The sequence below is a fragment of the Chlorocebus sabaeus genome, chromosome 11 (assembly GCF_047675955.1).
Source record: "Chlorocebus sabaeus isolate Y175 chromosome 11, mChlSab1.0.hap1, whole genome shotgun sequence".
NCBI lineage: Eukaryota > Metazoa > Chordata > Mammalia > Primates > Cercopithecidae > Chlorocebus > Chlorocebus sabaeus.
The window spans coordinates 54,847,694-54,875,580 of NC_132914.1; the positions used below are offsets into that span (position 1 = coordinate 54,847,694).

The 27,887-nt window shown below is 41.4% G+C and overlaps 1 protein-coding gene across 12 annotated transcripts in view; it reads right to left on the minus strand.

Moving 5' to 3' along the window:
* The window catches only part of R3HDM2 (R3H domain containing 2), a 179,319-nt gene that overhangs the window by 75,596 nt on the left and 75,836 nt on the right, over positions 1 to 27,887 (minus strand). Inside the window, exon 1 of one of the 12 annotated variants that reach the window (XM_073020878.1) lies at positions 14,925 to 14,960. The exons of the other annotated variants lie outside the window; for them this stretch is intronic. The gene's annotated coding sequence lies outside the window, so the exon portion shown is untranslated. Of the gene's footprint in view, positions 1 to 14,924; positions 14,961 to 27,887 lie in introns of those variants that run through there. 12 annotated transcript variants of the gene reach the window in all.

The following is a 27,887-nucleotide window of genomic DNA, read 5'->3' on the forward strand; positions in this document are numbered from 1 at the left end:
AAGAGGCCTGGATGACAGCGCATCTGTTTATAGCATACTTTACTCAGTATTTTAAGACCATTGTTGAGATATGTTGCTTAAAGAAAAAGAAAAAAAGATTCCTTTCAAAATATTACTGCTCATTGACAATGCACCTAATCACCCAAGAGCTAAGATTCATATGTACAAGGAGATTAATGTTATTTTCAGGCCTGCTAACGTAACATCTATTATTCTGCAGCCCATGGATCAAGGAGTCAAATATTTAGACTTTCAATTCTTATTATTTAAGAAATGCATTTTTTAGAGCCAGATGTGGTGGTTCACACCTGTAATCCCAGCACTTTGGGAGGCCAAGGCAGGCGGATTACCTGAGGTCAGGAGTTCAAGACTAGCCTGACCAACATGGTGAAATCCCGTCTCTACCAAAAATACAAAAACTGGTCAGGCGTGGTGGTGGGGGCCTGTAATCCCAACTACTCGGGAGGCTGAGGCAGGAGAATCACTTGAACCCTGGAGGCGGAGGTTGCAGTGAGCCGAGATTGCACCATTGTACTCCAACCTGGGCGACACAGCAAGACTCCGTCTCGAAAAAAAAAAGTAGTAGTACATTTTGGGCCGGGCGCGGTGGCTCAACCCTGTAATCCCAGCACTTTGGGAGGCCGAGACGGGCGGATCACGAGGTCAGGAGATCGAGACCATTCTGGCTAACACGGTGAAACCCCGTCTCTACTAAAAAATACAAAAAACTAGCCGGGCGAGATGGCGGGCGCCTGTAGTCCCAGCTACTCGGGAGGCTGAGGCAGGAGAATGGTGTAAACCCGGGAGGCGGAGCTTGCAGTGAGCTGAGATCCGGCCACTGCACTCCAGCCTGGGCGACAGAGCGAGACTCCGTCTCAAAAAAAAAAAAAAAAAAAAAAGAAGTAGTACATTTTGTAAGGCTATAGCTGCCATAGATACCGATTCCTCTGATGGATCTAGGCAAAGTAAACTGAAAACCTGGAAAGGATTCACTATTCTAGGTGCCATTAAAAACATTTGCGATTCATGGGAGGAGGTCAAAATATCAACACGAACAGGAGTTTGGAAGAAGTGGATTCCAACCCTTGCAGAAGACTTTGAGGGGAAGTATACTTTAGTGGAAGTATCTGCAGATGGGGTGGAAATAGCTGAAATAGCCAGAGAACTAGCATCGGAAGTAGAGCCTGAAGATGAGACTCAATTGCTGCAATCTCATGGTAAAACTTCAATGGATGAGGGTTGTTTCTTATGGATGAGCAAAAAAGTAGGTTCTTGAGATGGAATCTACTCTTGGTAAAGATGCTGTGGACACTGCTGAAATGACAATAAAGGATTTAGAATATTACATAAACTAAGTTGATAAAGCAGTGGCAGGGTTTGAGAGAACTGACCCCAATTTTGCAAGTTCAACTGTGGATAACATGCTATCAAACCGCACCGTATGCTCTAGATAAATCTTTCATGAAAGGAAGAGTCAGTCGATTCGGTAAATTCATGTTATCTTTTTTTTTTTTTTTTTTGAGACAGGGTCTCGTTCTGTCACTCAGGCTGGAGTGCAGTGGCGCGATCACAGCTCACTGCAGCCTGACACTCCCAGGCTCAGGCGATCCTCCCGCCTCAACCTCCCGAGGAGCTGGGACTACAGGCAAGCCTGGCTCATTTTTGTATTTTCTGTAGAGACAGGGTTCGCTGTGTTGCCCAGGCTGGTCTCGAACTACTGAGCTCAAGTGATCTGCCTGCCTCTGCCTCTCAAAGTGCTGGGATTACTGGTGTGAGCCACCACGCGTGGCCAGTTGTCTTATCTTAAGATATTGCCACAGTCACCCCACCCTTCAGCAACCACCACCATGATCAGTGAGCAATCATCAACCTCGAGACAAGACTCTTCACCAGCCAAAATACACTACTTGCTGAAGGCTCAGATGATTATTAGAATGTTTTAGCAATAAAGTTTTTTCATTTCTTTGTTTTGAGACAGGGTCTCTCAGTAGGTTGCCCAGGCTGGAATGCAAGGTCTATTCATGGGTGCAATCATAGTGTCCCACAGCCTTGAATTCCTGGGCCTTAAGTGATCCTCCCATCTCAGCCTCCTGAGCAGCTGGGACTACAGGTACGTGTCACTGCACCTGGCAGCAATAAAGTACTTTGAAATTAAGGTATGTATTTTTTTTAGACAATGCTATTGCACACTTACTGGACGACGGTATGGTGTAAACATAGCTTTTATGTGCACTGAGAAACCAAAATATTTGTGTGACTTGCTTTATTGTGATATTCAATCACAGTGGTCTGGAACAAAACCCATAGTGTCTCCAAGGTATGCCTGTATTTGGGTTTTGTTGCTAATTGTAGAAGATCCCAAACCTAATATACTCTCTACATGGTATCTCATATATATAAAACACACACACACTAAGTATAATAATGAAAAAGTAATAAACAATTTATATAAGCAAAGAATACTATCTCAACATCCTGGAGCTGACTGGGAGGAAAGAGGTAAAATAAGGGAGAGTTGCCACTTTTATTATGGAGGAAATAAGGGTATATCACCCTTGTGCCTAACACTATCTCTGCTGCAAGGAGAACGATGAGCATCATTATAAGGTGAATAAGGGGTAGAACCTATCAAAATAAAGAATATTAATCTCTACAGTGCAGGAGACAACAATCATGTTACGGTAGATAAGATTGTGGACTTTGTAGACCCACATGAATTTGGCTGTGTGACTACTGTTTCTACAACTTATTAATTATGTCACTGAGCCTCAGCCTCCTTATCTGTAAGACAGGGATGATACATATCTCACAGAGCCACTAAAAATCACAAAATGACAATTTTAAGGTGTCTGCACAGTAGTTGCTCAGTGAATACTAGTTCCTCCTAATCATTTTTATAGTAAGAAGGGACAGAAAAATAATTGAGACATCTCTTTTCCTTGCTGTTTACTGGTACTGTTTTTCTCTTATGAGTAACATATTTCCACTCCAAATTGGTATCATATAAATAGCCAATACTCGGGAGGCTGAAGCAGGAGAATCACTTGAACTGGGAGGCAGAAGTTACAGTGAGCCGACAGAACAAGACTCCATCTCAAAAAAAAGAACAATATTAAGTCTTCCAATCCATGAACATGGGATGTGTTTCCATTTATATTTTCTTTAATTTCTTTTCTCTCAGCAAGGTTTTATAGTTTTTATTGTGTAAGTCTCTCACGTCCTCGGTTAATTCCTAAGTATTTTATTCTTTTTGATGCTATTGTAAATGGAATTGTTTTCATAATTTCCTTCTCAGATTTCATTTTTGTTGTTGTTGTTTTTATGAGATGGAGTTTCCCTCTTGTTGCTCAGGCTGGAGGTGTGATCTCGGCTCACCGTAACCTCCGCGTCCCGGGTTTAAATGATTCTCCTGCCTCAGCCTCCTGAGTAGCTGGGATTACAGGCATGCACAGCCATGCCTGGCTAATTTTGTATTTTTAGTAGAGACTAAAAATTTTTAGGGTTTCTCCATTTTGGTCAGGTTGGTCTCGAACTCCTGACCTCAGGTGATCCACCTGCCTCAGCTTCCCAAAGTGTTGGGATTACAGGCGTGAGCCACCGTGCCTGGCCTGATTGTTCATTACTGATGTACAGAAATGCAACTGATTTCTGTGATAACTTTGTATCCTGCTATTTTGCTGAATGTGTTTATTCTTTTTTTTTTTTTTTTTTTGAGATGGGGTTTTGCTTTTGTTGCCCAGGATGGAGTTCAATGACACAACCTCAGCTTACAACAACCTCCGCCTCCTGGGTTCAAGTGATTCTCCTGCCTTAGCCTCCTGAGTAGCTGGGATTACAGGCACCCACCACCACGCCCAGCTAATTTTTTGTAATTTTGGTAGAGACGGGGCTGGTCTTGAACTCCTTATCTCAGGATCTCAGGTGATCCACCCGCCTCGGCCTCTCAAAGTGCTGGGATTACAAGTGTGAGCCACTGTGCCTGGCTGGCATTTATTAATTCTAAAGTGATTTTTTGTGGAATCTTTAGGGTTTTCTTTTTTTTTTTTTTTTGAGATGGGAGTCTTGTTCTGTCACCCAGGTTGGAGTGCAGTGGCGCGATCTTGGCTCACTGCAAGCTCTGCCTCCCGGGTTCACACCATTCTCCTGCCTCAGCCTCCTGAGTAGCTGAGACTACAGGCGCCCACCATCACGCTAATTTTTTGTATTTTTAGTAGACACAGGGTTTCATCTTGTTACCCAGGATGGTCTCGATCTCCTGACCTTGTGATCCGCCCGCCTCGGCCTACCAAAGTGCTGGGATTACAGGTGTGAGCCACCGCGCCTGGCTGGAATCTTTAGGGTTTTCTATATCTAAGATCCCATCGTCTGCAAATAGAGATAATTTTACTTCTTCCCTTGTACTTTTTATGCCTTTTATTTCTTTTTCTTGCCTTGTCATTCACCATCCTCTCTTGGCTGAATGACTGTAACATCCCTCTAATTGGTCTCTTTACTTCCACTTTCACCCCCACCATAGTATTTTGTAAAAAGTAGCCACAACGATTGTGTAAAAACGTTTTTAGACCATTTTACACCTTTGCTCAAAATCCCCCAATAGGTCTCCAGCTCACTCAAAGCAAATGTCCCTAAAATGATCTACAAGACCTTAAATGACCACCAGTGTTTGTTCTTTGACCCTATCTCTTACAAAACCCCAAATACCTCCTATCCCATTTCCTTGACTTTATTTTTCTCCTCATCATTCATAATTGTCAAACGATCAATTTATTTTACTATTTATCTTGTTTATTATCTCTCTGTCCCCAAGGTACATTCAAAGAGGGCAGAGATTTTGATTTTGTTTTGCTCACTGCTTATAAACAGAATAGAATACTGCCTGGCATATAATAAGTGTATTTTAAAATAAATAAATGAATTAAAGTAATTTGCAGGCTGGGCAATATAGGGAAACTCTGTCTCTATAAAAAATTTTTTGTGGCTCACGCCTGTAATCCCAGCACTTTGGGAGGCTGAGGTGGGCGGGTCATGAGGTCAGGAATCAAGACAATCCTGGCGAACACAGTGAAACCCCGTTTCTACTAAAAATACAAAAAAGTAGCCAGGTGTGGTGGCAGGCACCTGTAGTCCTAGCTACTCAGGAGGCTGAGGCAGGAGAATGGCGTGAACCCGGGAAGCGGAGCTTGCAGTGAGCCGAGATCACACCACCACACTCCAGCCTGGGTGACAGAATGAGACTCCGCCTTAAAAAAAAATTTTTTTTTTTTTAATTAGCTAGGCGTGGTGGCATATGCCTGTAGTCCCAGATACTTGAAAGGCTGTGGTAGCAGGATCACTTGAGCCCAGGAGGCTATGGTGAGCTGTGATTGTACCACTGCACTCCAGCCTGGACCCCAGAGCGGAAGATCCTGTCTTGAAAAGAAAAAAGTAATTTGCCATATTAATAGAATGTAAACAGTGGCTAGGTGTGATGATCCATGCCTGTAATCCCAGCACTTTGGGCAGCTGAGGTGGGAGGATTGCTTGAGCCCAGGATTTTGAGACCAGCCTGGGCAACACAGTGGAACCCTGTCTCTACAAAAATAAAAATAAAAAAACCAGGTATGGTGACAAACACCTGTAGTCCCAGCTACTTGGGAGGCTGAGGTAAGGGGATCGCTTGAGCCTGGGAGGTCAAGGCTGCAGTGAGCTGTGATTGCATTGCTCCAGCACTCCAGCCTGTCTCAAAAAAAAAAAAAAAAAAAAAAAAGTAAGTGGCAAAGCTAGAATTCAACTCAAGGATGCCTCCAAATTCATGTTCTTTCTTTGATATCACACTGTTTTCTCAAAACGGTCTGCTGCTCTCCCAAATTTAGATCAGGGTGGCTTTCCAAAATTCTCACCTAAGAGATCAGTGATTCTCATTCAAAATAAAGCTTAGCAAGAAAAGATTTGCAAGATCTAAAAAACTGCGTGAACTGAGATTCAACCTTATAACCTGTGAATCTAACGTGATACTTTTTCCTCCTGCTTTGTGCTTATCCAATGAACCAAACCACATTCCTTATTCTTACCCTAAGGTAAGTTATCCAGTCAGATACTGAACACACTTTTTGTCTCTCTTTGCTTAATACAGAATCTAAAATTGGTTTTTCCTGAGATGGAGGTGATGGTATAATGATTCACATCTTACAGAGACCTCAGTAGCTCAAAAGAAAGGAATAAATTCATGGACCTCTGGATATCGCTTTCAATCCTTCAGCTCTGTAAATAGCTAAGTATGAGAACACTGGGAGAGCAAAGAATAAGACCCAACCCATAATTTCTCAAGTATCCCTTGACATAAAGTGTAAGAAGGGAAACGCAAAACTCTCAACTTCTTTCATTTACAAGATCTAGAGAGGGTAATTTCTATGAATGAATCATTCTTATTCTCTTGGGCAATAAAATAGGAAAAGGAACGTGCCATGATCAGCTATGACAAGGAACCAACACTGAGTTCAGTGAAATATCCCAGACCTAAGTCAATATATACAAACAAGCTAGAGAACTGAAGATGGAAAACATGGAAGCTACCCCCAGCTATTCCTCTATCTCCAGACCCAACAGAGAGACAACTACATAACGCTGACAGGGATCTACCATGTCAGATTGGAGGATAAAAAAGAAAAACATGGAAGAAAAAAGCTAATAATTTCCGATGCAGATTTAAAAGCTATCAAAATAAGAAAGGCAGCTTCAGGCCAGGCACTGTGGCTCATGTCTGTAATCCCAACACTTCGGGAGGACAAAGCGGGTGGATAACCTGAGGTCAGGAGTTTGAGACCAGCCTGGCCAACATGGTGAAACTCCGTCTCTACTAAAAATACAAAAAAATTAGCCGGGCATGGTGGCAGGCGCCTGTAATCCCAGCTACTTGGAAGGCTCGGGTAGGAGAATTGCTTGAATCTGGGAGGCAGAGGTTGCAGTGGGCCAAAATTGCACCACTGCAGCCCGCGTGGCAAGAGTGAAACTCCATCTCTAAATAAATAAATACATACATACATGCATGCATACATACATACATACATACATACAGATTTCTGGAGGGAGGGAGGGAGGGAGAAAGGAACGGCACTGGGCGTGGTGGCTCATGCCTATAATCCCAGCACTTTGGGAGGCTGATGCGGGTGGATGACAAGGTCAGGAGTTCGAGACCATCCTGACTAACATGGCAAAACCCCATCTCTACTAAAAATACAAAAAATTAGCCAGGTGTGGTGTACTGCCTGTAATCTCAACTACTTGGGAGGCTGAGGCAGAAGAGCTTGAACCCAGGAGGCAGAGGTTGCAGTGAGCCAAGATCGCACCACTGCACTCCAGCCTGGGACAGAGCGAGATTCCGTCTCAAACCAAAAAAAAATAGAAAAGAAAAAAGAAAGGCAGCTTCATATATATATATAAAAAAAAACCTCCTCTAGTCTAGAAGGTCATAGTTAGACTTGGCACAAGCCCAACTGGCTGCAGTAGCAGCCCAATTCACAGATAGGTGGTAGGTATTTCCCACAATATCCTCCCCCAATCACATCACATTAAGAATATGCAATTATCATATTTATATTTAACAGCAAATTTAAAAAACATCTTATACCATTTTTGAAACATTTTATTTCACAGTTTCTATATACAGCTATGGCATTAATGTCACCTATTATCGAATAATACATTCCGCAAAGTTAAATGATGATGTGTTTATGTTCTATCTGTTCATTGGCCCCTGGGTCAGCCAATCTGATCCAAGACTCCATGGCAACAGGTTCTATCACTAAGAGCCTCAAGATGAGATTTCCTTTGCCTTTTTTTTTTTTTTTTTTTTAAATAAAGCATTTTCCACAGAAACTGCTGCAAAAATTGTCAGAGAATAGTCTCTACAGACAAATAAGAAATACTGCCATTCCGTTATACTAAAAATGAAAGGGGCAAGGAGTGAGTAGCAAAGACAATGAATCTATACAAATAACAAGGGATCCCAAAAACCCTGGAGATTTTTCCTTGTTGAATTTCAGTAAAGAAATTCAAGAATCTTTCAACTGCCAGAAAACCAACACCAGGATATATTGAGGAATTAGTGTAGGGAAGTGCTGTCCAGCTAAATCACAATATTTAAACTTCCCATGCCTCAATATACGGAGAGCTAGATTTTAGTTTAGGACTGCTGGCTAGGTGTCATGGCTCATGCCTGTAATCCCAGCACTTTGGGAGGCCAAAGCAGGAGTGTCACTTGAGGCTAGCAGTTTGAGACCAGCCTGGGCAACAGAGAGAGACCCCACCTCTACCAAAAAAAAAAAAAAAAAAGTTAGCTGGGTGTAGTGGTACCTCTGTGTAGTCCCAGCTATTTGAGATGCTACAGCAGAAGGATCCCTTGAGCCCAGGAGGTTGAAGCTACAGTGAGCTATTATTGGGCCATTGCACTCCAGCCTGGGCAACAGAGCAAGACCCTGTCACTACAAAATATGTAACATATTTTTTTTCATATATACAATTTAGTACTGCTGATCTGTGTCAATCTCCCATACTGTGTGTGTGTGTGTGTGTGTGTGTGTGTGTGAGAGAGAGAGAGTCTTTGCTCTGTCACCCAGGCTGGAGTGCAATGGCACAATCTCAGCTCACTGCAACCTCTGCCTCCTGGGTTCAAGTGATTCTCCTGCCTTAGCCTCCCAAGTAGCTGGGACCACAAACGCCTGCCACCATGCCCGGCTGCTTTTTGTATTTTCAGTAGACACAGGGTTTCACCATGTTAGCCAGGCTGGCCTCAAATTCCTGACCTCCGGTGATCTGCCCGCCTCAGCCTCCCAAAGTGCTGGGATTACAGGCATGAGCCACCACACCTGGTCACCTTTTTTTTTTTTTTAAGTGACAGCGTCTTGCTGTGTTGCCCAGGCTGGAAGTACAGTGGCCCAGTCACAGCTCACTGCAACTCTGAACTCCTGGGTTCAACCAATACTCCTGCCTCAGCCTCCTACATAGCTGAGACTACAGGCAGGCACCACCATGCCCAGCTAACTTTTTTTTTTTTTTGTAGAGACAGTGTCTTATTAGGTTGCCCAGGCTGGCCTTCAACTCCTGGCCTCACAAGATCTTCCCATCTCAGCCTCCCAAAGTGTTAGGATTATAGGTGTGAGCCAGGCGTGGTGGCTCACCATTGTAAACCCAGCAATTTGGGAGGCCGAGGCGGGAGGACTGCTTGAGCCTACGAGTGCCATCATCTACAAGGAACTTAAATTCACAAGAAAAAAACAAACAACCCCATTAAAAAGTGGGCAAAGGATAAGAACAGACACTTCTCAAAAGAAGACATACATGTAGACAACAAGCATATGGAAAAAAAGCTCAATCTCACTGATAATTAGAGAAATGCATCAAAAACACCCACAATGAGATACCATACCATAGTATCTAATGGTATCTCATTGTGGGTTTTTTTTTTTAATTTCATACCTCACACCAGTCAGAATGGCTATTACTAAAAAGTCAAAAAATAACAGATGCTGGTGAGGTTACAATGAAAAGGGAACACTTATACACTATTGATGGGAGTGTAAATTATTCAATCATTATGGAAAGCAGTATGATGATTCCTCAAAGAGCTAAAAGCAGAACTACCATTCGACCCAGCAATATCATTACTGACTATATACCTAGAGGAATATAAATCATTCTACCAACATAAAGACACATTCACACGAATGTTCACTGCAACACTATTCACAATAGCAAAAACGTGGTTGATTTAGGTTTAATCAACCTAAATGTCCATCAATGACAGACTGGATAAAGAAAATGTGGTACATATACCATGGAATACTATGCAGCCATAAAAAAGAACGAGATAATGTCTTTTGCAGGAACATGGATGAAGCTCAAGGTTATTATCCTTAGCAAACTAAGGCAGGAACAGAAAACCAAATGCCGCATGTTATCACTTCTAAGTGGGAGCTAAATGATAAGAACTTATGGACACAGGCCGGGTGTGGTGGCTCAAGCCTGTAATCCCAGCACTTTGGGAGGCCGAGACAGGCGGATCACAAGGTCAGGAGATCAAGACCATCCTGGCTAACATGGTGAAACCCCGTCTCTACTAAAAAATACAAAAAACTAGCCGGGCGAGGTGGCGGGCGCCTGTAGTCCCAGCTACTGGGGAGGCTGAGGCAGGAGAATGGCGTAAACCCGGGAGGCAGAGCTTGCAGTGAGCTGAGATCCGGCCACTGCAGTCCAGCCTGGGCGACAGAGTGAGACTCCGTCTCCAAAAAAGAAAAAAAAAAAAAGAACTTATGGACACAAAGAAGAAAATAATAGACACTGGGGTCTACTTGAGTGGGGAGGGTGACAGGAGGGAGAGGAACAGAAAAGATAACTATTGGGTACTGGGCTTAACACTGGTGGCGAAATAATATGAACAACAAACCCCTGTGATACATGTTTACCTGTATAACAAACCTTCATATGTACCCCCAAACCTAAAATAAAAGTTTAAAAAAATAATAGGCTATGGAATAGAAACAAAGGTTTCTAGAGCTAGGCAACGCTAACATTTATATTACAAAATTGTCTTCCATGCAAGTTTTACTTGTAAGTAGATTCTTAAAGTTGAAAGGTAATTTTTCAAATAAATTTTTGAAAATTATTTGTAAAAAAGTAGACGGATGTCTAGATCTCATTTGTTAGCATTGAGTTCCAAGGGACCAACACAGTAGACTAACATGAGAAGCAATGACAGAATTTCAGAAATTCCTAAAACTGAGAAAATCTTCTCTGTAATGCTATTTCAAATTTCCCAAGAATTCTCTTTCTCTCTCTCTTTTTCTTGTTTGAGACAGGGTCTCACTCTGTTGCCCAGGTTGGATGGAGTATAGTGGTGCTATCTCGGCTCACTGTGGCCTCAACCTCATGGGCTCAAGCTACTTGGGAGGCTGCCTCAGCCTCCCAAGTAGCTGAGCCTACAGGGCCATACACTTAGCTGATTTTTTTTTTTTTTTTTTTTTTTTGTAGGGACTGGATCTCCCTATCTTAAGAGCCTAGGCTGGTTTCAAACTCCTGGGCTCAAGGGATTTGCCTATCTTGGCCTCCCAAAGTGCTGGGATTACAGGTATGAGCCATCATGCCCAGCCTAAATTTCCCAAGAATTCTTAAGGCAACAACTCAGAAAACAAGGTAGAAGCAACTTTCAGTGGGAGTCATAAATTGTATTAAAGCATTTTTTTAAGTCACTGCAAAGAAAGTCACCAGTAGGCCTCTCTCCACTTTAAATTTCCTCTATACCATCACCAAAAAAAAAAAAAAAAACACACACACACACACTGTAAAGATCTTAGGTTAGCAGATACAGAAAGAGCATATTTATTAACCTCAGAAGGACAAGAAGGTGCATGAAGAGGGTATCTTCTCAGAGATGTTACCTCCCAATATGAAAGCCCCAAACTCTAATCATAGGAAGCTATCTTTCTCAATTTTCATCTGTCAGATATGAACACTAGAAATTTTTATATTTTTTTAATTTTTATGATTAGGAAAGTACTGCAGGTTTCTTTTTACTTAGAAAAAACACGCACGGCCGGGCACGGTGGCTCACGCCTATAATCTCAGCATTTTGCAAGGCTGAGATGGGCGGATCACCTGAGGTCAGGAGTTCAAGACCAGCGTGACCAACATGGAGAAACCCTGTCTCTACTAAAAATACAAAATTAGTTGGGCATGGTGGCACATGCCTGTACTCCCAGCTACTCGGAAGGTTGAGGCAGGAGAATTGCTTGAACCCGGGAGGCAGAGGTTGTGGTGAGCCAAGATCGCACCATTGCACTCCAGCCTGGGAAACCAGAGCGAAGCTCCATCTCAAAAAACGAACAAACAAACAAACAAAACCAACCAAACAAAAAACCACGCACAGGTATAGAGAAGAAAATAAACAAACAAAAAACCTATGATCAACAACTCAGAGATAACTCCTATTAAAATCAGCGATGTTTTGAGGTAACTCTTTCTAAACTTTGTTTCCATATTAGTACAGAATTTGTATCCATATTGGTTGGATATGTTCAAGTGATCCTCCTGCCTCAGTCTCCTGAGTAACTGGGACTACAGGCCTGAACCACCATGCCAAGCTAATTTATTTGCATTTTTAGTAGAGACGAGGTTTTACCATATAGCCCAGGCTGGTCTCAAACCCCAGACCCCAAGTGATCCACCCACTTTGGCCTCCCAAAGTAAACTGCTGGGCTTACAGGTGTGAGCCACCATGCCCGACCCTGATGTTCATTTTAAAAACTCAATCTCTTACATGGCTTGAAAATCTCTTCTGGCTTCCTCAAAAATTACATGTGATCTGAAGACACAAATAGTACATCCCCCTGCCTCTTTTTTTTTTTTTTTTTTTAAGAGAGAGAGAGAGAAAGATAGGGTCTCATTCTGCCACCTGGGGTGGACTCTATTTCTAAATATTAATAATAATGGCTAATGCTAATTCTTTAAAATGACCAGGAACTGTCTTAAAAGCTTTATTATGTATATAGTAACTCTTTTAATCCTCAAAACAACCCTAGGAAGAGGGTACTAATTATTGTCTTCATTTTACAAATGTGTGTGCATGTGTGTGTCTTTTTAAAAGATAGAGTCTTGCTCCGTTGCCCAGGCTGGAGTGCAGTGGTGTGATCTTAGCTCAGTGCAACCTCTGCCGAACAGCTGGGATTACAGGTGTTCGCCACCATACCCAGCTAATTTTTTTTGTAGTTTTAGTAGAGACTGGGTTTCACTATGTTGGCCAGGCTGGTCTCAAACTCCTGACCTCAAGTGATCCACCCACCTCAGCCTCCCACAGTGCTGGGATTAAAGGTGTAAGCCACCACATCTGACCCATTTTACAAATGGAGACGTTAAGTAATTTGGCCAAGGTCACAAAGCAGCAATTGGCAAACCTGGGATTTTAATTCTCGAGGGCAAGCATTCAACCAGTAAGTTTTTTCTAAAGAGAAAACTCTTGCCAGATGTGGTGGCTCATGCCTGTATTTCCCAGCACTTTGGGAGGCCAGTGGGCAGACCACGAGGTCAGGAGTTTGAGACCAACCTGGCCAACATGGTGAAACCCCATCTCTACTAAAAATACAAAAATTAGCTGGGTGTGGTGGCATGTGCCTGTAATGCCAGCTACTCGAGAGGCTGAGGCAGGAGAATTGCTTGAACCTGGGAGGCGGAGGTTGCAGTGAGCCAAGATCGTGCCACTGCAGTCCAGCCTGCGCGACAGAGCAAGACTCCGTCTTAAAAAAAAAAAAAAAAGAGAGAGAGAGAGAAGCTGTTAACAGTGAGAGCTGTTAAGGGAGTGGGCTAGGAGAGGAAGATACCAGAGAGAAGAGAATTAAGTAGTTATAGTAACTTTTAGGCACAGTAGTGTCCTTCCAACATATGTATCACATTTTTAATTATCCCAAACAGGGTGATGCTAAAAACGATTTATAAAAGCTGTTCTTGATCTTTCCTTCTTCCAGAAACAAAAAACAAAAAAAGTAGGGGAAAAGGGGATTAAAAAGAAACGGAAATCTTACTTCTCTAACATCTTTCAATAGCTTTTCTTTTTCCTTGACCTCTTCCAAAACCTTGATGGTTAGAAAATAAAGATTTCAAAAGAAGGCACTTCCAGTTGAAATAAAAAGAACTTTGGCAATTTTTCCCTTGGTAATGACAAACACTTAAGAAAGACTTTAGGTCTATCTTATCTACCCTCAAATGAAAGGAAAACCAAGTAAACAAAACCGTCATCTTTTAATTCCACAGCAGTTTTCTTCCCCCTCAAAGGCTATTCCTGTCCTAGTTGCAGACAGGGAACTGCTCCCAGTGACGTCAGAGCAGTCTCCCAGCAACGATTAATGAGGGTTGTCCACCACAGGGGTTTCCTGAAAAGCTAGCAAGAAATTACCCACAAATTTGCTGCAATATCAAAATGCAAGGATGTGGTGGAATTTCTCTTAACCCTTATAGCTCCTATCTCTGGCAAGCTTCTAAATAGGTTATTTCTTCTAGAATTCTCTCAGTTTGCCCTAGGATTATCTTCCTTTTTCTCCTCCTACCCCTGCAACAAATAGATTGTGTTGGTTTGAAACATTTATGGCTGTAATAAATATTAATATAATCAAACCATCATAGAAAAATAAGAATATTTAATGTAAACTGAGAAGCAGACATTATTACTCTTTTCACTTCACACAAAGAATTTAGAGTAAATGAAAGCACAGAAGAGAAAATAAAGATAGAAAATAAACCAGCACATTCTTAAAGGCACTTTTCCACATATGTTACCAAAACACACATTGACAGATAGGTAAACCTTCAATTTTCCTAGGCTCTAGTTTACTGAGTTTTTCAGACTGACCTCTGCAGCCCTCTAGAAATCAGCGGTATTAAAATGGAGTTGCATGAAAAGGCACTGGAAGCCCAGATACTCAATCCAAAAATTAAATGGGTTGGGCTGTTATGCTCACACCTAAGAGTATATCTAACAATTTCTTCCTAAAGCTTTGCTTTAGCTACATACATCAAAATTAGAATTTTATTCTAAACTACAGTGTCAAGGAATTTCACATAACTACCTATTTTTTAGGTCTGAGAAATAGTGTACAAACTGTGCAAATAAGGCAGAAAAATTCCAAATCCAAAACTCAACCTAAAATTATTCATGCATCCTGGTTCCAGAAACCTGCTCATAAGTTCTTTTTCTTTCCTTATTTAGAAAAAGTAATTAGGTAAAATTAACAGCAGGACATACAGGGTTAATTCAGGCACCTTGCTTCAGCAATTCTGACTTCGGTCTGAGCCTATTCTAAAAGGAAACAAAATTATAGCACCCTTAAAACATCCCATTTCGGTTTCAGCTCTATTCAATGGCACCCAGTTACCAACATCAAGTCACAGAAGGAAGAACGCACCGCTTCAGATGGATTTTTCTTCTTCCTTCTCTCCGTCCCCTCCCTCTCAGAAGAAAAAGACTGCAAACAAAATCACTACGTCACTGGAGGTAGAGGGAATCCCATCTCTGCACTCTTTAGAAGCCAAGGCCAGCAAATAAAAACAAGCCAATTATAAGAAAAAGTAATACAAAATAAGAATAAATAAACCCAGAAGAAATCCATGTGACAATCTCAACACATCAAAAGGCATTTTTTAGTAAAAAGGTTTTAATAAATTCCTCCTTGGATGTTCACAATCAAAAAAGCTCCCCAGACATAGCAAAGGCTTATCACATTTAAGACTAGGGGATAGTTACATAAAGATAGAGGACAGAGAGGTACATTCACCAGCCAGGTGTGGATAGCTGGGTAATGACACAGTGAAGGATATTTATAGGGGAATCCCTGCTTCCTGCAATGTGCGTCAACAGCATCACCAAAGAGAACAGAAATCACCACTGTTCTCACAAGCTACATCTGAATAAAGCATTGCTTGAAATAGCCATGGAAGAGGTAAAATCTGAATAGAGTAAAAGTTCTAGCAAACCTAATTTTTATAATATTTTAAAGATAAAAAACAGTGAACGAAAATGCCCAAAAAAACCCTCACAAAACTTAGCACTTCAAAATTCTCTAATTTCCCTACTGTGTATTATACAGTTAAATCAGCCAAGATAGAAAAATATCTTTATAGCTTCTTTCTACCCAGTCTATGGAGTTCAAGGACTTTTATATAAACAAATAAAATTATCCAAAACTCACCCCAGATGGATCTGTACTTACACCAACAGCGAGCTCACATTATTAATGGAGACTTCATTGTAAAGATCTGTTCTGCCGGAATTTTGCCGGAAGAAATTCCTTCTGGGAAACCTGTGCCTCTTCCCCCACCCACAACCCTCTCCCGCCCCCTTCACCCTTGAATGAAATGATACTGATCCTTGCTGTTGTGGCTCCAGCTAGCTAATTGCTCTGACAGCAGCTCTGAAGCCGACCATGGCCAGCTGTTCAGAGAGATGTCATCCAGAGCTCTGCCAACAGTCACACTGGCACATACACTCACAGACACAGACACAGGCACACACAGACACACTCACACACACAGAGGCTGTAAGAGCACCCCCTCCCACCTCCTCTTCTCGCTCTCATTCAAGTACTTCAGTGGCACGCCTGCCTCCACACTGCTCTGAGGATAGCTTTTAAAGACACAGCAGCAGCTCCTTTCTGCTACATATGTCGAAATACCAAAATAGTCTCTTTAGTGAAGAATAACAAGTTGGAAATAGGTATTGAATTAAAAGCTCACCTTTAAATTTATCTTACCTTTTTCTCACCTGCAAAATAATTGAGGCCAGAGATATGATCTTTGCCTAAAAGATACTGGGCTGGACTTTAAAAATGTAAAATTAAGACCAAAGCTAGTTATAGAGAATTTTCTTGCCAGCAAGCTATATTTAGTAAAATTGTTTTTCATTTTGGGGCAGAAGGCAGACAGCACAGGTTACCAGTAGCTATCTGTTCCTCTTCTTATTATTTGCCCCCAAAGGAAGGGAAAAATACTTTGGCTATAAAATGAGGGAATAAGGAAACCATGAAGGCATCTTACTGACAGAACTGATGAAAAAGGATGCTAATGGAGAGTATAAGTACAGGGATGACAATAAGTAGATTAAAATAAAGTGATACAAAAGAGACCAGGAAAGAAAAGTACTTATTTGAGTACTTTTGGCTCTGATGGTAAGCTTAGATACGACCCTCAGGTCTTAATTTTTTTTTTTTTTTTTTTTTGAGATGGAGTTTTGCTCTTCTTGCCCAAGCTGGAGTGCAATGGTGCAATCTTGGCTCACCACAACCTCCGCCTCCCGGGTTCAAGCAATTCTCCTGCATCAGCCTCCCGAGTAGCTAGGATTACAGGCATGCGCCACCATGCCCAGCTAATTTTGTATTTTTAGTAGAGAGGGGGTTTCTCCATGTTGGTCAGGCTGGTCTCGAACTCCCAACCTCAGGTGATCTGCCTGCCTTGGCCTCCCAAAGTGCTGGGATTACAGGCGTGAGCCACCGAGCCTGGCCTCAGATCTTAATTTTTAAGACACCAAGGAAAGACAGTAATAATCTCTATTGCTCAGGAAGTAATGAACATTACAGGCAGTGCATGATCTGCAACAGCACAAAATAATGTATAGCTATGGTCAAGGCATCCTGATGAAAACAATAAAACCTGTCACAAAGACACATCTATTCATTCAGACAAATACTTGTGTGGTTAGGTTCTTACTATGGACAGGCACTAAGATAAGCTCTAGGAATAAGAGATAGACCCATTAAGGGTCATACAAAAGGTATTAAAACAAAACAAAACAGGTTCTGGCTTTTACTCTGAGTGAGATGAGAAGCCTTAGGGGGTTGGAAGGCTGATCCCGCAGGGCCAAATCAATCATTGAAAACAATCTAACTTTTACACTTCATGACATGACAGGCCATTCGTGGTTTTTAAGCAGATGAATAACGTGTTTTTGACCTTTATTTATTTCTTTGTTGCCCTGAAATTTTTACTTGAGAAATGTCTAACATATATAGAATTTGCAAAACTAGCACAACAATCACCTAGATACATATACAAACTTATGTATATACATATGTGCATGCATATATGTGCATATAAATTTTTTTCAGGACTATTTGACATGCTTTCATGATGACTCTTCACACCTAAAACAATTCAGTACGTATCTCCAACATTAAGGTCATTCTGAACTATAAGAATAGCCATCAGCCAAATCTCAGATGAGTGGCTAGGTGATATACATGCAAGGCAGATCTAAACAGCATTGCAAAGCCTTCAAAAACTGAACAGACTTTGGAATCACCACTCACAAAATGCTGCACAGAACTTGAAGTTGAACACAACCAGGTTGAATTGTCTGCTAAAATTAAAGTCAATATTTACCACAGGATTTAAACAAGACCCTGACGCTAATGACATAATATTCAAATTTTCCAGGATATAATTTAAAATTTCCTGGCAAATGAAGAACCAAGATAATTTGAATTTGTATAAGAAAAGAGATGAACAGTCAAAACAAGAAGATGACACAAATGTTGAAATTAACAGCCTCACATTACAAAAATATTCCAACAAGGTAGGACAAACATTCTTGAAACTAATGAAAAGACAGAATGTCTCAGCAAAGAAACAGAGGATATAAAGAAGAACCAAATGAAAATTTTAGAACTGGAAAATATAACAACCAAAATATAAAAACTCACTTGATGAGTTCAATAGCAGAACAGAAATGACAGGGAAAAGAGTCAATGAATTTGCAGTCAGATCAACAGAGTTATCAAATGTGAATACTGAATCTCAACACTAAAGGAAAAAAAATTTCTCTCTCTCTTTTTTTTTGAGATGGAGTTTTGCTCATGTTGTCCAGGCTAGAGTGCAATGGTGCAATCTCAGCTTACTGCAACCTCCACCTTCCTGGTTCAAGCGATTCTCCTGCCTCAGCCTCCCGAATAGCAGGGATTACAGGCATGCGCCACCACGCCTGGCTAATTTTGTATTTTTAGTAGATATTGAGTTTCTCCATGCTGGTCAGGCTGGTCTCAAACTCCCGACCTCGGGTGATCTGCCTGCCTCGGGCTCCCAAAGTGCTGGGATTACAGGCATGAGCCACCGCAACTGGTCTAAAAAAATTTCTTCGTTGGGGGAAGAAAAACCCAGATCATCAAGGACCTGAGGAACAATATCAAAATGTCTAATATTCAGGACATTAGAGTCCCAGAAGGTGAGGAGAAAGAGTATACTGAAATATTGAAAGAAATAATGGAAGCAAACTTCACAAGTTTGACAAAAGACATAAACCAACAGATTCAAGAAGCTCAGTAAACTGCCCCAAACAGGATAAACACAAATCCATGATAAACTCCTGGATTCATCATAATCTAACAGCTAAACACAAAAAGACAGAAAAAATCTTGAAGGCAACCAAAAGGAAATGATGCATTTGTTATGAAGGAAATAATGATTCAAATGGCTGCATATTTCTTTCATATATATATATACATATATAAAGAGACAGGTCTTGCTCTATCATCAGGCTGGAATGCAGTGGCAGGATTGCAGCTCACTGCAGCCTTGAACTTCTGGGCTCAAGCAATCCTCCTGCCTCCTGACTCTGGCTCTCAGGTAGCTGGGACTACAGGCATGTGCCCCCATTCCCCCAAATCTATATTTACTTTATTTTTTTAGAGAAGAGTTCTTGCTATGTTGCCCAGGCTTCTCTTGAACTCCTGGCCTCAAGCAATCCTCCCACTTCAGCCTCCCAACTAACTGAGATTACAGGCACCAGCCACCATGCCTGGCAGCTTCATATTTCTTATCAAAAACCAGAACGAGGGCTGGGTGCAGTGGCTCATGCCTGTAATCCCAGTACTTTGGTAGGCCGAGGCGGGCAGATCACCTGAGGTCAGGAGTTCGAGACCAGCCTGGCCAACATGGTGAAACCCAACCTCTACCAAAAATACAAAAATTAGCTGGGTGTGGTGGTGGGTGCCTGTAATCCCAGCTACTCAGGAGGCTGAGGCAGAATTGCTTGAACCCGAAAGGCAGAGGTTGCAGTGAGCCAAGATCGTGCCATTGCACTCCAGCCTGGGTAACTAGAGTGAAACTCCGTCTCAAAAAAAAAAAAAAGGCTGGGAGCAGTGGCCCACACCTATAATACCAGCACTTTGGGAGGCCAAAGCAGGTGGATCACCTGAGGTTAGGAGTTTGAGACCAGCCTAGCCAACGTGGTGAAACCTCGTCTCTACTAAAAGTACAAAACATTAGCCAGGCATGGTGGCAGGCGCCTGTAATCCCAGCTACTTGAGAGGCTGAGGCAGGAGAATCACTTGAACCCAGGAGGCAGAGGTTGCAGTGAGTCAAGGCCGTGCCATTGCACTCCAGCCTGGGCAACAAGAATGAAACTCCATCTCAAAAAAAAAAAAAAAAAAAAAAAAGAAAGAAACCATGAAAACTAGAAGGAAGAAAGAAGTGGGATATATTTTTCAAAGTGCTAAATGAAAGAACTATAAATACAATATTATATATCTAGAGAAAATATCCTTCAGTAATGAAGATGAAATAAAGACATTCTCAGATGAAGGAAAACTGAGAGAATTCACAGTAGCAGATCTGCACTAAAAGAATGGTCAAAGGACATTTTACAAAAAGAAAATAATACAACAAAATATAGAAGACTAGAAGGAAGAAAAACATAAATGGTAAATACTTGATTACATATAATAGACTATTCTCCCATTGAGTTCCTTAAAATATTTGATGTTTGAGAGCAAAAGTTTTAAGTTGATGGGGTTTTTATTGTATGTAGATGTAATACATAAGGCAACTACAACATAAAGAGGGATACGAAAGAAACCTATATTGTGGTAAGGTTTCAAGACTCCACCTGAAATGGTAAAATACCAATTCTAAATATTAAAAGTTACATGTAGCGGCCAGGAGTGGTGGCTCATGCATGTAACAATCCCTGCATTTTGGGAGGCCGAGGCGGGTGGATCACGAGGTCAGGAGATCGAGACCATCCTGGCTAACACAGTAAAATCCCGTCTCTACTAAAAACACAAAAATTAGCCAGGCATGGTGGCAGGTGCCTGTAGTCCCAGCTACTTGGGAGGCTGAGGCAGGAGAACAGCGTGAACCCGGGAGGCGGAGCTTGCAGTGAGCCGAGATTGTGCCATTGCACTCCAGCCTGGGTGACAGAGTGAGACTCCATCTCAAAAAAAAAAAAAAAGTTACATGTAGCTGGACATGGTGGCTCACACCTGTAATCCCAGCATGTAAGGAGGCTGAGGCAGGAGGATCACCTGAGGCCAGGAGTTCAAGACCAGCCTGGTCAACATAGTGAGACCCTATCTTTACAAAAAATTTAAAAATTAGCCGGGTTTGGTGGCATATGCCTACAGTCTCAGCTACTCAGGAGGCTGAGGAGGGATGATCACTTGAGCCCAGGAGTTTGAAGATGCAATGAGCTGTATTTGTGCCACTGCACTCCAGCCTGGATGACAGAGTGAGACCCCATCTCAAAAAAAAAGTTAAGTGTGTATATCTACACGCACACATGTGCACACATGTGTACATGTACCACATATATGTGTGTGTATATGTGTGCACACATACATAGAGATCTAAAGAGATCTCTAGAGTAACCAATAAAAAACCTATACAAAAAGATATAGTCACAACCTAGTAGATAAATTACAAAGATTAAAATCCAGTACTACAAAAGGTTCAACTCACTCAAAGGCAAAACAACAGAATCAAGTGATTAAAAAATAAGAGGAACAAAGAAAAAACACATAAGATGGTAAACCAAATCTAATATAGTAACAATTATATTAAGTGTAAATCATCTAAAACTGCCAGTTAAAAGACAGAGATTGTCCAAATACATTTTTAAAAATGACCCAATTACATGCTGTCTACAAGAAACTCACTGCAAGTATAATGATATAAGTAGGTTAAAAGTATACAGATTAGGAAGTCCCCCGTGGGCGCCCCTCTCTTTCGCAGGAGAGAGAGCTGTTCTTTCTCTCTTTTGCCTATTAAACATCCACTCTTAACCTAAAAAAAAAAAAAGTATATGGATTAAACTACTCCATATGGTTCTTTAAGGGTGGATACATGACATTATACATTTGTCAAAATCAAAAGAATTGTATAACACAAAGAACAAAAAACCTAATGTAAACTATGGACTTTAGTTCATAAAAATATATCAAGCTGGGCACAGTAGCTTTGTGCCTATAATCCCAGCCACTCTGGTGGCTGAAGCAGAAGGATCGCTTGAGCCAGGGAATTAGAGGCTACAGTGAATCATGATCACACCACTGCGCTCCGGCCAGGGCAACAGAGTAAGGTTCTCTTTTTCTTTTTTTTTTTTTGAGATGGAGTCTCACTCTGCTGCCCAGGCTGGAGGGCAGTGGCGCCATCTCGGCTCACTAAGGTTCTGTCTCTTTAAAAATAATAATACATCAATATTAGTTTATCAGTTTTAACATATGAACCATACTAACACAAGATGCTAATAATAGGGGACACTACTGTGTATATGGAAGACAGTGGTTGGCATATGGGAACTCTGTACTTTCTGCTCAATTTTTCTGTAAACTTACAACTGTTCTAAAAATGAAAGTATTTTATTTTATTTTTTTTGAGATGGAGTTTCACTCTTGTTGCCCAGGCTGGAGTGCAATGGCACAATCTCGGCTCACCACAACCTCCGCCTCCTGGGTTCAAGCAATTCTCCTGCCTCAGCCTCCCAAGTAGCTGGGATTACAGGCATGCACTACCACACTCAGCTAATTTTGTATTTTTACTAGAGACGGGGTGTCTCCATGTTGGTCAAGCTGCTCTCAAACTCCCAAACTCAGGTGATCCACCCACCTCGGCCTCCCAAAGTGCTGGGTTTAGCGGCATAAGCCACCACGCCAGGCCTAATTTTTTTTTTTTTTTTTTTTTTTGAGACTAGGTCTCCATCACCCAGGCTGGTGTGAAGTGGTGCAATCATGGCTCACTGCAGCCTCAACCTCCCAGGCCCCAGAAATCTTCATACCTCAGTCTCCCATACAGTTGAGACCACAGGCATGTACCACCATTGCCCAGCTATTTTTTTTTTAAGAGGCAGGGTTGCCCTATGTTCCTCCGCCTAGTCTCAAACTCATGGCCTCAAGCGATCTTCCCACCTCAGCCTTCCAAAGGACCGAGATTACAGGCATAGCCACAGTGCCTGGCTAGTGTATTAAATTTAAAAAGTAATAGAAAAAGGTATACCATATTAAACACTAACCAAAAAAAGGCCAGAATTTTAATCTTAGACAAAGTATACATCAGATCAAAGAAAATTACCAGGGATAAAGAGGAACATTACATAATGATAATAATTCACCAAGAAGACATAATTCTAAATATCTAGGCACCTAATAAAAGAACTTCAAAATACACAAACAAAAACCGAGAATTAAAGGAAAAGTAGACAAATGCACAATTACAATCGGATATTTCAACACCTCTCTCTCAGAAATAGAACCATTAGACAGAAAAAAAAAAAAGCAAGGATATAAAAGAACTGAATACTCTGGGTTCAGGAATTTGTTTTAGAAAGAAAAAGAAAATTAAAAAAAAAAAAAAGAACTGAACATCATCAACCAAGGATCTTACTGACATATATGGAACACTCCAACTGCAAACAGAATACACATTATTTTCAGGTGCTCATGGAGCATTCACCAAGGTAGATCATATCTTGAGTTATAAAACAACCTTAACAAATGTAATGGAATCAAAATTATACCAAGTATATCCTCTAATTATAATGAAATTAAAGTAGAAATCAATAACAAAAATAGAACAGGAAAATCTCCAAACACTTGGAAATTAAATATACTTCTAAATAATCCATGGGTCAAGGAGGAAGTCTCAAGGGAAACTGGGAGATATTTTGAGCTGAACAAAAATACAAACATAATGTAGCAAAATTTGTGGGATGCAAACTATATACATAGCAATACATGCTTACACTAGAAAAGTAGTGCTATAGACTAAAAGTCTGTGTCCTCCCAAAATTCGAATGTTGAAGCCCTAACTGGCAGTGGGGCTGTATTTAGAGATGGGACCTCTAAGAAAGTAATTAAGGTTAAATGAAGCCACATGAGTGAGGCCCTGATCTGATCGTATTAGTGTCCTTATTGAAAGAGACACCAGAAAGTTCTCTCTCTCCCTCACTACCTCACACAAAGAGGTCATATAAACACACAGAGACATGGCAGCTGCCTATAAGCTAAGAAGCTTCAGGATGCTTCAGGATTACAACCACCTTGGCAGTACCTTGATCTTCAACTTCTCAGCCTCTAGAACCATAAGAAATAAATTTCTGGCAGGATGCAGTAGCTCATCCCTGTAATCCCAGGTATAAGCCTTATCTCTACAAAAGAGACAAACCCCTTATCTCTAATATATATATATTAGCCAGGCAAGGTGGTGCATGCCTGTGGTCCCAGCTTCTTGGGAAGATCACCTGAGCCTGGGAGGTCAAGGTTGTAGTGAGCCATGATGGCAGCAATGTACTCCAGCCTGGGCAACAGAACAAGACCCTGTCTCAGGAAAAAAAAAAAAAAAAAAAAAGAGAGAGAGAGAAGGAAAGCGAAGAGAAGGGGAAGGGGAAGGGAGAGAAAGAGACAAATAAAGAAAAGAAAGGAGGAGAGAGGGAAGGGGAGGGAAGGAGAGGGGAGGGAAGGAGAGGGGAGGGGAGGGAAGGAGAGGGAAGGAGAGGGAAGGGGAGGGAAGGGGAGAGAAGGGGAGGGAAGGGGAGGGGAGGGGATGAGAGGAGAGGATTTCTGCTGTTTAAGCCACCTAGTCTGTGGTATTTTGCAACGGCAGCTGAAGCTAATACAAGTAGAAAGCTCTTATATCAATAATCTAACTTTCCATCTTAAGAAAGTAAAAAGAGGAGAACAAAATACATTCAAAGGAATCAGAATGAAGGTAATAATAAAAAGCAAAAATCAATGAAATTGAAAACAGGAAAAAATATGAAACAAAAAACTGGTTCCTTCAAAGGATAAATAAAATTGATAAATCTCTAGCAGACTCAGATAAACAAACTGTGGTACACTCATACAACAGAATTATACTCAGCAATAAAAAGGAATGAACTGGCCAGGCATGGTGGCTCACTCCTATAATCCCAGCATTTTGGGAGGCTGCGGTGGCCAGATCACTTGTGTCCAGGAGTTCAAGGCCAGCCCGGGCAACATAGTGAGACCCCATATCTACAAAAACTACAAAAATTAGCAGGCATGGTGGTATGGCTGTAGTCCCAGCTACTCAGGAAGTTAAGGCAGGAGGAACACTTGAGCCCAGGAGGTCGATGCTGCAGTGAGCTGTGATTGAACCACTGCACTTAGCCTGGGCAACGGAGTGAGACTTTGTCTCAAAAAGAAAAAAAAAAGAACTACTAATATAAGGAACAAGTTGGATGAATCTCAAAGACATTATGCTGAGTGAAAGAAGTCAGTCTCAAAATGCCACATACTGGCCAAGTGCAGTAGCTCACGCTTATAATAATCCCAGCACTTTGGGAGGCCAAGACGGGCGCATCGCTTGAGCCCAGGAGTTCGAGATTAGTCTACTAATATATATGCATGTATTAGTCTGGGCAACATGGTGAGGCCATGTCTCCACTAAAAATACAAAAATTAGCTGGGCATGGTGGCTATCACCTGAAGTCCCAGCTACTCGGGAGGCTGAGATGGGAGGATTGCTTGAATTCAGGAGGCAGAGGTTGCAGTGAGCCAAGATGGTGCCTCTGCACTCCAGCCTGGACAGAGTGAGACTCTTGTCTCAAAAAACAAACAAAAAGTTATATACGGTGTGATGCCATTTACATGGCATTCTGGATAAAAGGCAAAATTATAAGGACAATAAACATATTAGTGGCTGCCAGAGTCTGGGGGTAATTGGAGGGAATGAACTACAAGGGGCAAAAGGTAACCATCTGAGAAGATGAAAATATTTTATATTTGGATCGTGATGGTGGTTACAAGATTGTAAATGTTTGTAAAAATCTGCAGAACTGTTCACCTAAAAGGGTAAGAGTTATTTGAGTAAATTATATACAATAAATGAGACTTTTATTATTTTTAATAAAATATATATTTTTTTATCACGGTAAGAGTTATTCGAGTAAATTATATACAATAAATGAGACTTTTATTATTTTTAATAAAATATATATTTTTTTTATCAGAGATGGGGTCTTACTATATTGACCAGGCTGGTCTTGAATTCCTGGCCTCAAGTGATCATCTCATCTTGGCCTCCCAAAGTGCTGGGATTATAGGCATGAGCCACAGTGCCCAGCCAAATGAGACTTTTAAAAATAATAACCAAGTGGGGGTAAGCAATGTGTAGAGTCATAGATTAAACAAGAATAGTAGAATGTTGATGATTATGAAGGGTACATGAGAGAGTTCATTATAATATTAAAAATTTACTTTATATGTTTGAAATTTTTCATAAAGGAAAAAAAGGAGGGTCAGAAGAACCAACAAAGGAGACTAAGAAAAAATGGCCAGTGAGAAAAGACAGTATAGTGTTTTGGAAGCCAAATGAAAAAGCATTTTAAAGAGGAGAAGGTGATGCACTGCATCAAGTACTGATATGTCAAATGAAATAAGAATTTTTATCTGATTGCTGGATGTAAGAATAGAGAGTGGTGGTGAAAGCCTAATGGGAGTAGGTATAAGAAAGAAAAAGGAGAGAAATTGGGGATAGCAAGAATAAACAACTCTTTCAAATAACTTTGTTGTAAAATGAAATTGGCTGATAGCTGGAGGACGGAGGGGATAAAGAAGGATTTTATAAGATGGGACAAATTACAACAAAACTTAATGCTGACGTTCCTTTACAAAGTTACTTTATTATTTTTTTTTTTTTGAGACAGGGTTTGGCTGTCACCCAGGCTGGTACAAAGTTACTCTCTTAAAGGATCATTTACAAAATCCATATATTAGTATGAAAAGACCTCCAAGGACACATTAAGTGATAAAAGCAAGGCTGGGCACCAAGGCTTATGCCTGTAATCCCAGCACTTTGGGAGGCCGAGGCAAGAGGATCACCTGAGGTCAGTTCAAGACCAGCCTAGCCAACATGGTGAAACCCTGATTCTACTAAAAATACAAAACATAGCTGGGCATGGTGGCATATGCCTGTAATCCCAGCTACTCGGGAGGCTGAGGCAAAATAATTGCTTGAACCCGGGAGGTGGAAGTTGCAAAAAGCCAAGATCATGCCACTGCACTCCAGCCTAGGTGATAGAGCAAGACTTCACCTCAAAAAAAAAAAAAAAAAAGGTAATAAAATGAAGTTACATTTGCCAAAATCCCCTTTTGAGAACTTGTGTAGTCCAGGCACTGTTCTAAGCACTTTATTTTCTATTTTTTTATTTAGAGACAATGTCTCACTCTGTCACCCAGGTTGGAGTGCAGTGGCAATAATAACTTACTGCAATCTCAAGCTCCTGGGCTCAAGGGATCCTCCTGCCTCAGCCTCCAAAGTAACTTGGACTACGGGCACATGTCACCACACGAGGCTAAATTTTTGTTATTATTTGGTTTTTTCTGGTAGAGAAAGGATCTCACTTGTTGCCCAGGCTAGTCTCGAACTTCTGACCTCAAGCGATCCTCATCCTCCCAAGTCTTGGGAGGTGTGAATCACTTTGCCAAACCTATCCTAAGCACTTTATTTATTATTTTTTTGAGACGGAGTCACACTCTGTTGCCCAGGCTGGAGTGCAATGGTGTCATCTCAGCTCACTGCAACCTCTGCCTCCCAGGTTCAAGTGATTCTCCTGCTTCAGCCTCCTGAGTAGCTGGCATTACAGGTGTGAGTCACCGTGCCTGGCTATTTCTTGAATTTTTAGTAGAGATAGGCTTTTGTCATGTTGGCCAGGCTGGTCTCGAACTCCTGACCTAAGGTGATCTGCCCGCCTCGGCCTCCCAAAGTGCTTGGATTACAGGTGTGAGCTACCGTGCTCAGCTATTTTTTGTTTTTGTTTTTTTGAAATGGAGTTTCATTCTTGTTCCCCAGTCTGGAGTACAACAGTGCAGTCTCAGCTCACTGCAACCCCCGCCTCCCACGTTCAAGTAATTCTCCTGCCTCAGCCTCCCGAATAGCTGGGATTACAGGCATGCACCACCACGCCCAGTTAATTTTGTATTTTTCGTAGAGATGGGGTTTCTCCACGTTGGTCAGCATGGTCTTGAACTCCTGACCTCAGGTGATCCTCCTGCCTCAGCCTCCCAAAGTGCTGGGATTACAGGTGTGAGGCACTGCGCCGGCCTTATTTTTTCTATTTTTAGTAGAGATGGCATTTTGCCATGTTG